Below are 12,951 nucleotides of genomic sequence, written 5' to 3' on the forward strand. Positions count from 1 at the left end.
ATGCATTTCTCATTCAAAATGCTTTATTTCTTTCCTTATCTAAGAATATCATCTCTAGTGATTGCCTTAGGATTCAACTGCTTCCCTTAAAAGAGACTAGGGAATTTTCACAAAGCTTTGGAGTCTAATAGTGGTTAGAAGGAAGGGGAAAGAGGTAAGGAGGTGATTGCCAAGAAAGTTAAACAGGAAATAGCTGCTTATACCACATGAAATTCAAATTTAAATCTTTTTTTTTCTTTTTATAGAAAACAATTCCTCTGAAGCCTAGGACATTAAACATTATTAAATGAAATATGGAGCTGGCTTGCACTTCTCTTTTTCATAATCCTATTCAAAATTCCTTACTAAACCGTAGGGACTTATGTTCTCATCAGCAGCATGATCCAAAGATATAATCTTCTGTGATGAGGATATGTGAATTTCCAGTGAGAATTCTTAAAGACATTTTTGGGGATTAAAACATATCTCAGAAATTATAGGATCATAGATCTAGAACTAGTATGAAATTTAGAGAACATCTAATTCAACCTACCCATTTTACAAATGAGGAAACTTAAGCCTACATTGCCAAGTGAGCTGTCAAAGGTAAAGCAGAAAAGAGTCAGAGGCAATTGGAATAACCAAGGAAGAAACAAAACTATAACTCTTTGCAGATGATATGATGGTATACTTAAAGAATCCTAAAGAATCAATGAAAAACTACTTGAAAAAATAACAATTTTAGCAAAGTTGCAGGATATAAAGTTAACCCTCATAAGTCATCAGTATTTCTATATATGACCAACAAAATCCAGCAGCAAGAGGTAGAAAGAGAAATTCCATTTAAAATACCCGTAGACAATATAAAATTTGTGGGAGTCTACCTGCCAAGGAAAACAGGAACTATATGAACACAAGTACGAAACACTTTTCACACAAAATCATATCTAATGAAATGAAAAAATATCAATTGCTCATGGGTAGGCCTAGCTAATAGAATAAAAATTACAATTCTACCTAAATTAATTTACATATTCAGTGCCATCCCAGTCAAACTCACAAAGATCATTTCATAGAACTACAAAAATTCATAACAAATTAACAAAATTCACCTGGAATAACAAAAGTTCAAGAATATCAAGAGAACTAATGAAAATGCAAAGGAAGGTGGTGCAGCTGTAGCATATCTCAAACTACATTATACAGTAGCAACCATCAAAATTATTTATTAGTGGCTTAGAAATAGAGAGGTAGATCAGTAGAATAGGTTAGGCACACAAAAACACAGTAATAAATGAATATAGAAATATGTTTGATAATTCTAGAGACTCTAGCCTCCCAGATAAGAACTCACTATTTGACAAAACCTGCAGAGAAAACTGGAAAATAGTATGGCAGAAACTAGGTGTAGACCAATAGCTTACACCATAAACCAAAGTCAAAATGGGTACATGATTTAGATATAAAGCGTGATACCATATGCAAATTAGAAAAGGAAGGAATGGTTTACTTGTCAGATAGGGGAAAAATTTATGACTGAAGATGAGATAGAGAAAATTATAATGTACAAAATGGATCATTTTGCACAAACAAAACCAATGCAACTAATATTAGAAGGAAAGCAGAAAGCTGAGAAACAATGTTTAGAGGCAGTGTTTCTGATAAAGGCCTCATTTCTAAAACATATAGAGAACTGAAACAAATATCTAAATACACAAATCATGCCCCTCTTGAGAAATGGTCAAAGAATATGAATAGGAAGTTTTAAGATGAAGAAATTAAAACTATCTATAGCCATATGAAAAAATGTTCTCAATCACTAATGATAAGATAAATGAAAATTAAAACTACTCTGGGGTTCCACTTGCAAGTTATGGTATATGAATATAATTAAATAATATTGTGCTATAGTAAAAAGTGATGAGCAGGTAGATTTCAGAAAAACCTGGAAAGTCTTACATGAATTAGTGCTGAGTGAAATGAGCAGAACCAAGAGATGACTCTACACATTATCAACAAAGTTGGGCAATGATCAATTTTGATAGACTTGCCTCTTCTTAGCAAAACGATGATTCAAGACAATCCCAAAAGACTCATGATGGAAAATGCTCTCCACATACAGGAAAATAAATATGGAGTCTTAATGTCGACTGAACCATACTATTTTCACTTTTCATACAAAATTTGTTGTTGGTTTGGTTTTTTGGTTTGTTTTTCTTTCTTGTTGTTTTTGTTGTTGTTTCTTCTTTCTTGTGTTATTTTTTTCCTTTTTTCTAATTCTTCTCTCACAACATGACTAATGTGGAAATTATTAACATGATTGTAATGTATAACATGTATCAGATAGTTTGCTGACTTTGGGAGGGGAGAGAGAAGGGAGGGTGGGAGAAAAATTTTTAACTCAAAATCTTACACAAAATGAATGTTGAAAACTCTCTTTATGTGTAATTGGAAAAAACCAAAATAATATACTATTAAAAAATAATTACTCTGAAAATAGTTGGGAAATATTATATACTAATTTGAGTTGAATTTGTTTTTACTTTAAAGTTTATGTAAACAGATATTATATGACCTTTAAAATAATAGGCTTTCCACTGTTTATGTTAGGTTTTTTTTTTTATTAGATCAGACCTCTGAGGCTTAGAAAGGATGGGACTTGCCCAAAGTGAAACTGTTGTAGAACTCAGTTATTCTTGACTCAGTCTCCAGTGTTTTTCTACTAATGCATGAAGCATAATTGCTTCCATGTCAGGATGAAATATTGCACCTAGGAAACACATTATATTTTAAATTTTACCTAAATTAAATGGTCAGTCAATTAAAATGGTTGGATAACTGTACAATTTCAGATTGAGATGACAGTGGTTTCTCTAAGATCTTGGCAAAACAAAACAAAGCAAAACAAAAAACAAAACCCAAACAAAAACAAGGCTTTCTCCAAATAGAGATCTTAATCTTAAAATGAGAGCTCTTTGATAGAAAAATTAAAAGTTATTAAATTAAATTACCATATAAAAATCTCACTCAACTTCAGAATCTCTGCATTGTGAGAAAACTTAGTTGTCATCTAGTCCCACCTATTCACTAACAAAAATTGCATGTACAATGTTTGTTCCATACGGTGACCTAATTTCTTCTTTTTTCTCTTTTTCAACATTTCTTTTTGTAAGATTTTGAGTTCCAAAGTTTTCTCCCTCCCTCCCTTACCTCCACCTTCCCCAAGAGAGAAAGCAATGAGTTACAGATGTATAATAAAGTTAAACATATTTTTACATCAGCCATGTTGTGAAAGAAGAGTTAGCACAAAAGGGAAAAATCTCAAAAAACAAAAACATAAACAAAAAAAGGTAGAAAAACTATGGTTCAATCTAAATTCAGATTCCACAGTTCTTTTTCTGAATGTGGAGAGTATTTTCTATCATGAGTCATTTGCATTTGTCTTGGATCATTGCTGTTTGTCCAAACTTTTAAAAAGGCAAATTAGAAACTATCTTCATTTCATAGATTCCATAGAAAATTGGATAGTCTCCCTTTCACATCATATTGGGTCTTTGTTCAAAATAATTTACAAGGTTGAGCCCATACTCACTATGTTGTTGGAGTCCACATACTGAGACTATCCCTGCTAAACAGCTATTTTCCTTCTAAATACTAATAATGGTTGTTAATACTGTCCCTGTGTGGGATAATGGTTATCATCTGAACTTCCCTGATAAACAGTAATGTCATAATTTATGTACTATACAGTAAAACTATTTAACCGTACTTAATAAAAAAAAAAGACCTTGAATATACAATAGTTAGGCATTTCATGATTGGAAATACAAATAAAATGAGGCAAAAAAACCCCCAATTTAAACAAAATACAACAAGTAATAACACACATGGAAAAAAGAAATAAAAAGCAAGATATTTGATCTTTAAGTGGGTATTCATTGAGACAACTTAAAGATCATGTTTCTGGGCAGAGGGCAGAAACTGAACTTCAAGTTCATTCTGCTCTCCATTTGTAGTTTTCACTTCTAATCTAATAAACATAATGCCTTGGCTACTCAGGCATTTTCACACCTCCCTGTCTCCTCTCCTCTCTGATTAGAAGATTACAGTGGAATGTTAAATTTTTCCAAAGTCTTTCTTTATAGAAATAAGAAATTGGACTTCCAGCTCACCCCACTCTCCATCTGCAGTTCTGTTTGATATCCACTCCACAGAATAAAATGCCCATGTTTGGGGAATCCCTGGTGTTTCACACCAATCCCATTCCAGATTTCTAGTTTCCTTTTGGGAATTGTCTTTCTCCATTAGATTGTAGACTCTTTTAGGTGTCCAGGACTTTCTTTTTCTTATTAGTATTGCCAGTGCTAAGCACAGTACATGGCACTTAGTGGGTTCTTAATGTTTATTTAATTGAAAAGAGTATATGTGTGTTTATGTGTATGTATGTGTGTATATACATATGCATATGGATATGTATGTGTATTTGTATATGTGTGTATTTATATAGACATATCTACATATACAGTCATATATAGGTGTGAGTATGTGTGTTTGTATTTACATATTATAATGGCAGAAATAAATCAGACATAATCCAGGGTTTGTCAAGGCAAGAGTGAAAATAGGAAAGAGAAGGGGAAAAAAGAATGTAAGAATAAAGCACAGGAGAGAGTTGAAATGGTTAATTATAAGATCACGATTAGAAAAGGAATAAAGTAGAATTTTAGGAGGATTGATGATATAGCACAATGATAAAGATTAGAGCATTTATAGGTCAAAGTAACAACAAGGCATTTGTTTAGTTGGGATAAGACATGAGGAAAACTAGAATGATTGAAATTTGTTATGTAAATTGATTCCCCTCTTGCACCATAACTCCAGTTAATTTTGTCTGCCTCCTATTCTTAATTCACAATATTTCACCTCGTTTTGATTTTATATGCCATAATTTAATACCTGAAATAGGCTTCATCTTACAGGAAATTCTTTCTAATCAGAATTCCTTCATTGTTGGTGTTCTTCCTACCCACACCTTTGAACATTACATTTATTTCCTTATAACTTTGTAAACAAACATACATAAATATAAACATGCACACAGGCATGTGTGTATAGTTTGGCTCATTTACTGTTGCAATTCCAGTAAGAGATAAGCACAACAAACTCTTAAGAGCAGAGACTATTTCATCCTTACTTATTTTTTCTACTGATCCCTTGTACTTTAACTAGTGGGTGCCACTAAATGGGTGCTTGAAAGCTCGTTTAATTGGAATGAACAAAATTTTAAAAAAGGTGGAGGTAATAAACATATATCATAGTATCAAATACTTTTGTAAAAAAAATTCAAGACATTTACTCACATATCTCTTGTTTTTTTGTTTTGTTTTGTTTTGTTTTTGGTGGAGGGAGAGGCAATTTTAGGGAGAAAAAGTGGTTATTTCACATCCTTTACACTCACTTATACTTAACAGCCACAAATAGCTCCAGATGCCCTTCTGTAAGAACATTAATCAATTATACAGCAAGAGGAAGAGTGATCTGTAAAAAAACCACTGGAATTTGGCCTTAAAGTATATTCACTTTCCTAGATTCTTTCATTAAGGATCATGCTTTGTATATAATGGAATGTTTTATTTTTTCATTTTCTTCCAAGACATGCAAAAGCTTGAATTAAAGTTATAAAGTTTCCCCTTGCTTGATTATCATTGTCATATTAATTATTGATTGGAGTGAAAGAAAATATTGAGTAAATACTCATTTTACTTTATCTTCTCCTAAACGTCCCCTATCCCCCTCCAACTCCACTGAAGAATACTTCCTCTCTTCCTACTTGCTTAATCACTCTCCACTCCACAATCTGGTCTAAGTCTGAAGAGTTGTGAGGCCTAAACTTGATAAGGAGTGATCTGTGACAAATTGTTATTTCATAAGCATTCAGGGCAAGGATAGAGGGGATTTAGTATCATCTTTTTAATAGATCAAGTAGACATCTGCCTTCATTGTGTAATTCCATTTGGAAAATACCTTTGGAATTCGAGTAATGATTCATGATATTCATTTTAGAAGGAATAAAGCCAATCACTGACCCTATATCAGTTTAGGATAATGAGAGGAATATTAGATATATTTGGAAGCCTTGGATTAGAATATTTATGACTATGAAAGTCATTTAATCTTTCTTATCCTCAATTTCCTCATTCATTACTGTATTATATTAATATAATTTTAATTAGCAATAATTCTTAAAACCTAAAACTCATAAGGAAATCTAACATATGTATATATATATATATATATATATATATATATATGCATACATGTAGGTATATATCTGTATGTGTGTGTGTGTGTGTGTGTGTGTGTGTGTAAACACACATACTAAGGTACAAATGGATAAAATTAGAGTAGTGGAACTAGAGATGATTGTGATATGTTATATGAAAAATCCCTGTTTCTTCATTCAATAATTTGTGTTAAGAATGCATTCCACATTTCAAATTCCTAAAATTCTATATATAACTAGTTAAAATATACCACTGTATATGTTAGGATTAGAGACTTTTAGCACTAAAAGTAAATCATTATTCCAAATAATTCCCTTGACTCAGCTATGTGATGTTAAAAGCTTTTCCCACAGCCTCATAATGGCTGTCTACAACTAAACTAGGACCAGAGATTAGATCTCTGGACCTTCAGTTAAGGATTTTTCCTACTATGATGTTTATTTAGAAATATAGGTGCAAAAAAATGTATAGGAATACTTAAGAGTACATTGCCTGGGGCAGCTAGGTGGCACAGTGGATAGAGCACCAGCCCTGGATTCAACAGGACCTGAGTCCAAATCTGGCCTCAGCCACTTAACACTTACTAGCTGTGTGACCACGGGCAAGTCACTTAACCCCAATTGCCTCATTAAAAAAAATTAAAAAATAAAAAAAAAGGAGTACATTGCCCAGAAAACTAAAGAATATTTTGTGGGCATGCCCGTAATAACATGATAAGGCTCATGAAGTATATTTAATATTTACCAAAAGTTTTATATTAAATAATCAAAGACTTAGTCAATTTATTTTGTATGATAATAAAAAAGACACTGAACAGTAGACTATCATTTTCAAATTGTTCAAATAGACTGTGGACATATTTATTTTTCTACAGTAATTACATTCATTGAATTTGGCCAACTGTTACTATGATGTTATTAGGTGGAAATTATATTCATAAAAATTGAAGTAGATACACAAATACAATTTTACTATCCTATGGTACTCAATAGTAATGCAAATTATACTTTTCATATTCAAAACAGATTTAACACAAAAGTGATTACAATTCCAAGGAAAGATGCAATTATTGCATTTCATAATGGGGAGAGCACTATAACTGAGCCATTTGTTATGAAATTGTTCAACAGACTTTTGATTCAGTTCACTTGATATGAATTTTCTACATGCAATTAACTATAAAATTCAGAAAAGCATAAATGACTTCACATACAAATAAAATTTCCACTGTCAATGGATTAACTTAACCCTTCTTCATATTAGTGGATGATTATCAAGCAACTAGACTAGCAAATTGAAAACATATTTGTGGATTTTAGTGTAAAAACACAGAAACCAGAAAAATATATTTATTATGATAGAGCTTATGGTGGCTTATTATTAGGTTTAAGGACTTTCATCTGTTGAAATATGTACACTAATTAGGGAATTAAAGGAAGACTGGACAAAACTAATAAATCTGCAAAAACCTACTTTTATAACAAATGAAAATTGAGATTGCAATATTCTTTCATATAATAATGTGCTTTGAAAAGTCATATTGAAAAAATAATATGTAGTATATATTAACTATCCATATAAACAAGACCCTTGGATAGTTGATTGTAAAGAGTAATTTAGCAAATTAAACACCCATATAAATACCACTACCTCAATACCCCAGCTCTTCATTTGACAAGTGCCTGTCTTACCAGGTTAAATTGTAAGATCCATGAAGTCAAACATTGTCCTTTACTTCTTTTTTAAAAAAAAAAACTCCATTATCGATCATAGTTCCTAGAATACAATAAGTGCTTAATAAATTTTATTAAATTATTATTAATTTATATTAAAATTATTTTAGTATTCTGTGGAATGAATAGAATTAGATTCAATTATAATCAAAATCAGTGATGTTGCATAAGAATTAATATTTGTATGAATCATCATATACTCCACATTCAGGGGCAGCTAGGTGGCACAGTGGATAGAGCACTGGCCCTGGATTCAGGAGTTACCTGAGTTCAAATCCGGCCTCAGACACTTAACACTTACTAGCTGTGCGACCCTGGGCAAGTCACTTAGCCCCCAATTGCCTCACCAAAAACAAACAAACAAGCAAACAAAAAAACCCATATACTCCAAATTCCCAAATTACATGACACTGCCTCATGGTACCTTAGAGAGTTCGTAACTGGAAATCTGTAAACTTTAGTTTGAACTCTGAAGTTAAAATTAACTCTTTAACTTGTCAAGTCAGTGAATATAGAGGAGCCTACATTTTTTTAGCAATCAAATAAGGATGTTCATCTAAGCATTTCGATGTTTCATTCTACTTCCACACTTGACAGACATGTCTAACCTGATGGTTAATAATTTTTAAATTCCAAGGAATACTGGGATTGGAGAAGTCCTTACTGTCTGGGATATATCACAGGATTATGCTGGAGTGAGTTCTAGTTGGGTCATGATAGTTGATTGTTAAATTCTTATTGTGAACTTTTACACCTTAGGAATTTCCAAATACTTCAAATAAGGCTTTAATCTATTGGGTTTTTTTCATTGTTGTTGATATTATCTTTATTTAAGAAAGTAAAAGAGAAAATGTTCGTGTAAATTAAACTCGGAAGTGTATGGAACATATTTTTTTGTTTAGATTCAGTTGTTGATAAATTAATAGTTCATTCCTGGATAGGCAGTATTTATTAGGAGTTTCACTAAATAAAATCAGTTCATTGATCTGACAACCCAGATGGATAGAGGAAAATAGAGGTTCCCTGAGGTCCTTCCAGTCCTAAGAATTGTTTTAGATTCTTACCATAAAGAGATTAGAGAGGTTTTCAACTACGCCTTCAGAATATCTCATCCACACTATCTGATGACTTCTCCCCCCAAAAAAGGCCTTGCTTTGTCAGTTCAAATGATATTTGCTCTTCAGCCTGAAGTAGGGGTGAATTTAATTGATCAAATTGATCGTGAGGCATCCTAAAGAATAACAAGACTCAGTGACTCAGTTTCCCAAGTTTTATAGAAATACTCTTATGACCACAGGGAGAAGCACCCAAAGGAGATAAGTGTCTCCAATAGGGAGAGGAAAGATGCTTATATTTATGGTGAGAAAAAGTAGCTTATCTCATTATCTTAATCTACTCCTTAAGGAGGTACATGGGAAGTATTATCCTAATTTGGACTTCTTGGAGTCCTAAGACAACTTCTGATGTGGGTACATTTTTCCTTGGAGGTATATTTTGGGGGTTTATTCATCATAAGGTGAACCTAAGGACATATTTGATCCATTCTAAGCATTTTCCTAAATACATACTTAGACTTATCAGAGGGTCTCTCTGTTTTTGGTATTTCTTTACTTTAAGATCTGATTTCTACATGTCCTGTCATATGGGAATATTAATGGATATATTTTTTTTGGTGGGGCAATGAGGGTTGTGACTTGTCCAGGGTCACACAGCTAGTAAGTGTCAAGTGTCCGAGGCCGGATTTGAACTCAGGTCCTCTTGAATCCAGGGCCAGTGCTTTATCTACTGCACCTCCTAGCTGCCCCAATATTAATGGATATTAATGGTTAATGGTCCCTGGTTACATTCTTTCTTGATAGTGAGGGTTGGTAGGGACAAGCCCTTGTGGTTACTGTAAGAATACAAAACTTAGTTTCTCTGTTAACCCTTTTAGGTACTATTAATCTTAGGTTATCTGTTAACCCCTTTTAACTACAGTTGATAGGTTATCTATTAGCCTCTTTCAGAGCTCAGGTCTTAGAGCTCAGATATTAGGTTGCCTGTTAATCCCCTTTTAGCCTCCTCTATCAATCCCAAACTTGAAATAATGATGCTGTGGTGCAAAAATATTTCATATTAAAGTGACATGAAGTATAGTTATCAAATAGAGGGGGGAAAATTACCCTGGTAAAGTTAACAAATGTGGTCTAATTTTGTATGAAGCACCATACTAGACACTCAAGTTAGTACAAAAATAGATTGAGCCAAAGGGGTCAGTGAAGTACAGTTGAAGGAACCCTGCCTTATCAAAAGGCCAATCTTTATAATCACCTGTGACATTCACAATTACCTAGTAAGGGAGGAAGTATAGATAGGAGAGGTTTTGATGTGGGAGACCAAAAGGGGCTAATAGAAAACCCCAAGGCCCAAACTCTAATTCAGATATTAGCTCTAAAAGGGATTCAGACCCCACTTAATGTATAACTTACAAGTCAGGATGCTAGGTTCTCTTACCCACAGAAATCAGTACCCATAACAGGGATGGTCTGCTCAGGGCCTGGGGCTCTGGGCCCAAAGCCAAGGTCTTCCTAGGAGCCACTCAGCCTTGGGGCACTCTGGGAGGGCATTAGGGCCTTTTCTATTGCAGAGGAAGCAGTAGGGTGACTCTTTTAAATGTAATGTTTTGCTGCTACTGCTGCTGCTTGGTGGCAGCCTTGCTGGCCAGGTCCTTGGCCTTCTCAGTCGCTGCCAGAGCAATTTCCTTTGCTTTCACAATTGCTTCCTTAGCTGTTTCAACTAGTGTCTTAGAAGGAGCTTCACCTTGCAGTTTGTCCAAGAAGTACTCAAAGGCTTTGATGGTCTTGGTCACATTACTTTTGGATCTAGCTAGGCCAAACTCCCATCTAGCTCTGGAGACCACACACAAACTGGAGGAGACCCAGGCTTCCCCTCGGATTTCAGTCCAGCCACTGTTTTCAGGGTTCACACAGTAACATCTTTCCTCCATCAAAATCAGCCCACTGGTTGATGTTCCAGGTGAAAGTGGTCATGGTCTGGTTTTGTGGGTCCACGATAGAGTCTTCGAGGATGTACACTGAGTGGGCTACATTAGCAGGAAAGAAGTGCTCTGCCCATCGGGGCATCCTGTTGGTCTTTGTGAGCAACCACCTGGACAGCAGCTCCCGGTCAGGAGTCACCTCCTGGTGCATGACGTTCTCCATCAGCACATGCTTTCTGTAGGGGTTGGGGTAAAGCTGCCAGAAGCTACTTGGTCCCGCTAGCTCCAAAGCAAGCTCTGCCCCAGAGAATACTTCACTATCTTCCGGGCAGGGTTCGGGGTCCGGGGCGGCGTCAGGGGGAGTACAGCAAGGGAGCGAGGGAGGGAGGGTTAGGGGTAGGGAGAGAGAAGGATCGCCAGGCTCGTGCTCACAGTCACCATCGTCCCATGCCGCTGCTCCCGCCGCGGCCATGTGGCCTATTGGTATGTAATATTAATAAAATAAGGTGTCGCAGTGCATAGAGCACCGGCCCTGGAATCAGGAGGATCTGAGTTCAAATTTGCCTTCAGATACTTAACACTTACTAGCTGTGTGACCCTGGGCAAGTCACTTAACCCCAATTACCTCAAAATAATAATAATAATAATAATAATAATAATAATAATAATAATAATAATAATATGCTCACAACCAGACATGATAGCAATAGTAATTATTTTAAAAAATACAAGTGATTTACTCTTAGCAATGTCTAGAAAATTTCATTTAAGAACTTTTGTATAAAGGCAACCTAACAACTTCCTCCATTTTTCCAATGAAGCAAAATCTAGCCATATTTCTGTATCTAGTGATTTTACAATTGTTATATTTCATTTAAATATTGTATTTTAAAAGAGATAGGGACAGGACATAGATAGTGACTAGAATTATGGTTTCATTGGTGCTGGAAACTTCTGGATAAGGAAACTCCCTCTTCCAATGCAATTTGGCATCTTACAGATACCTTAGAGTCTTAAAGAGTTGCCTAGAGAAATGAGAGTTTAACTGACTTGCCTAGGACCATATTGGTAGTATGTTAGAGGTGGTTTTTGAAAGCAGTTATTCCTGGCTTCCCGACCAGCTTTCTTTCCACAATACCACATTCCCTCTATAAATAAGATTTTATCTTTACCATCTATAAATGTTGTCTCACTAAATTTACACAATTTTTCTAGTTTATTGAGGTCCATTTTCAAATTTAATCACAAATGATCATACACATTTAAACATGTATCAATATACATATATGTGTATATATACATATATACTATATAATTTATACATATGCTGTCTATGTTTCTATCCAAATGACCAATAAATGTATAAAGTAGAATGATACTAATTACCACAATCAGGAAAGATGGACAGTGGATCTACGAGGAAGGAAGCATATAGATGCTACCACTAGCCCTGATAAGGATATACGCCTATTTCTTCCTCTAAAACCACCTATAGAAAGTAGATAATCTTCAAGAAATCCCTAGGGAAACAGTTAGATCAAGAAAGCAAGGAAGAAACCCATTTTGTGGAAAATAGTAATAGTTTCACAGAGTCTAATTTTAAAAGTTTTTAATGTATTTGAATTATGTAGTTAAGTTTCTGTACTTGAGTTCTATATTTTAGTGCTTCTGTATTTGAGGTGGTTTGTGCATTTGCATTCATGTAGAAAATATTTTTTATTCATCTATTCTCTAAGTTCCTTGAGTTCCTCACTACTAAATACATAGGCAACAATAAATAACTGTTGTTGAATCAGAGCCACAACTGGATCTTTAACAACCTCTGAATCCTTTGCTATTCAGTTAATTAGCATACAGTAATTAAGTGCCAACTATATGCCAGGCAATATGTTGTTTGCTAGGGAGAAGAAAAAAGCAAAAGGGTTGTTGCCTTTAAGGATCTTCCTTTGCAATGAATTCTTTCAAAAATGCTCATGTC

At 34.3% G+C, this 12,951-nt stretch overlaps 1 pseudogene; it reads right to left on the bottom strand.

The window, feature by feature from the left end:
• Positions 1 to 10,664: 10,664 nt before the first annotated feature.
• LOC122747226 lies at positions 10,665 to 11,445 on the bottom strand (annotated as a pseudogene).
• Positions 11,446 to 12,951: the final 1,506 nt, after the last annotated feature.

This window comes from Dromiciops gliroides, chromosome 3 (genome assembly GCF_019393635.1).
Source record: "Dromiciops gliroides isolate mDroGli1 chromosome 3, mDroGli1.pri, whole genome shotgun sequence".
Taxonomy (NCBI): domain Eukaryota; kingdom Metazoa; phylum Chordata; class Mammalia; order Microbiotheria; family Microbiotheriidae; genus Dromiciops; species Dromiciops gliroides.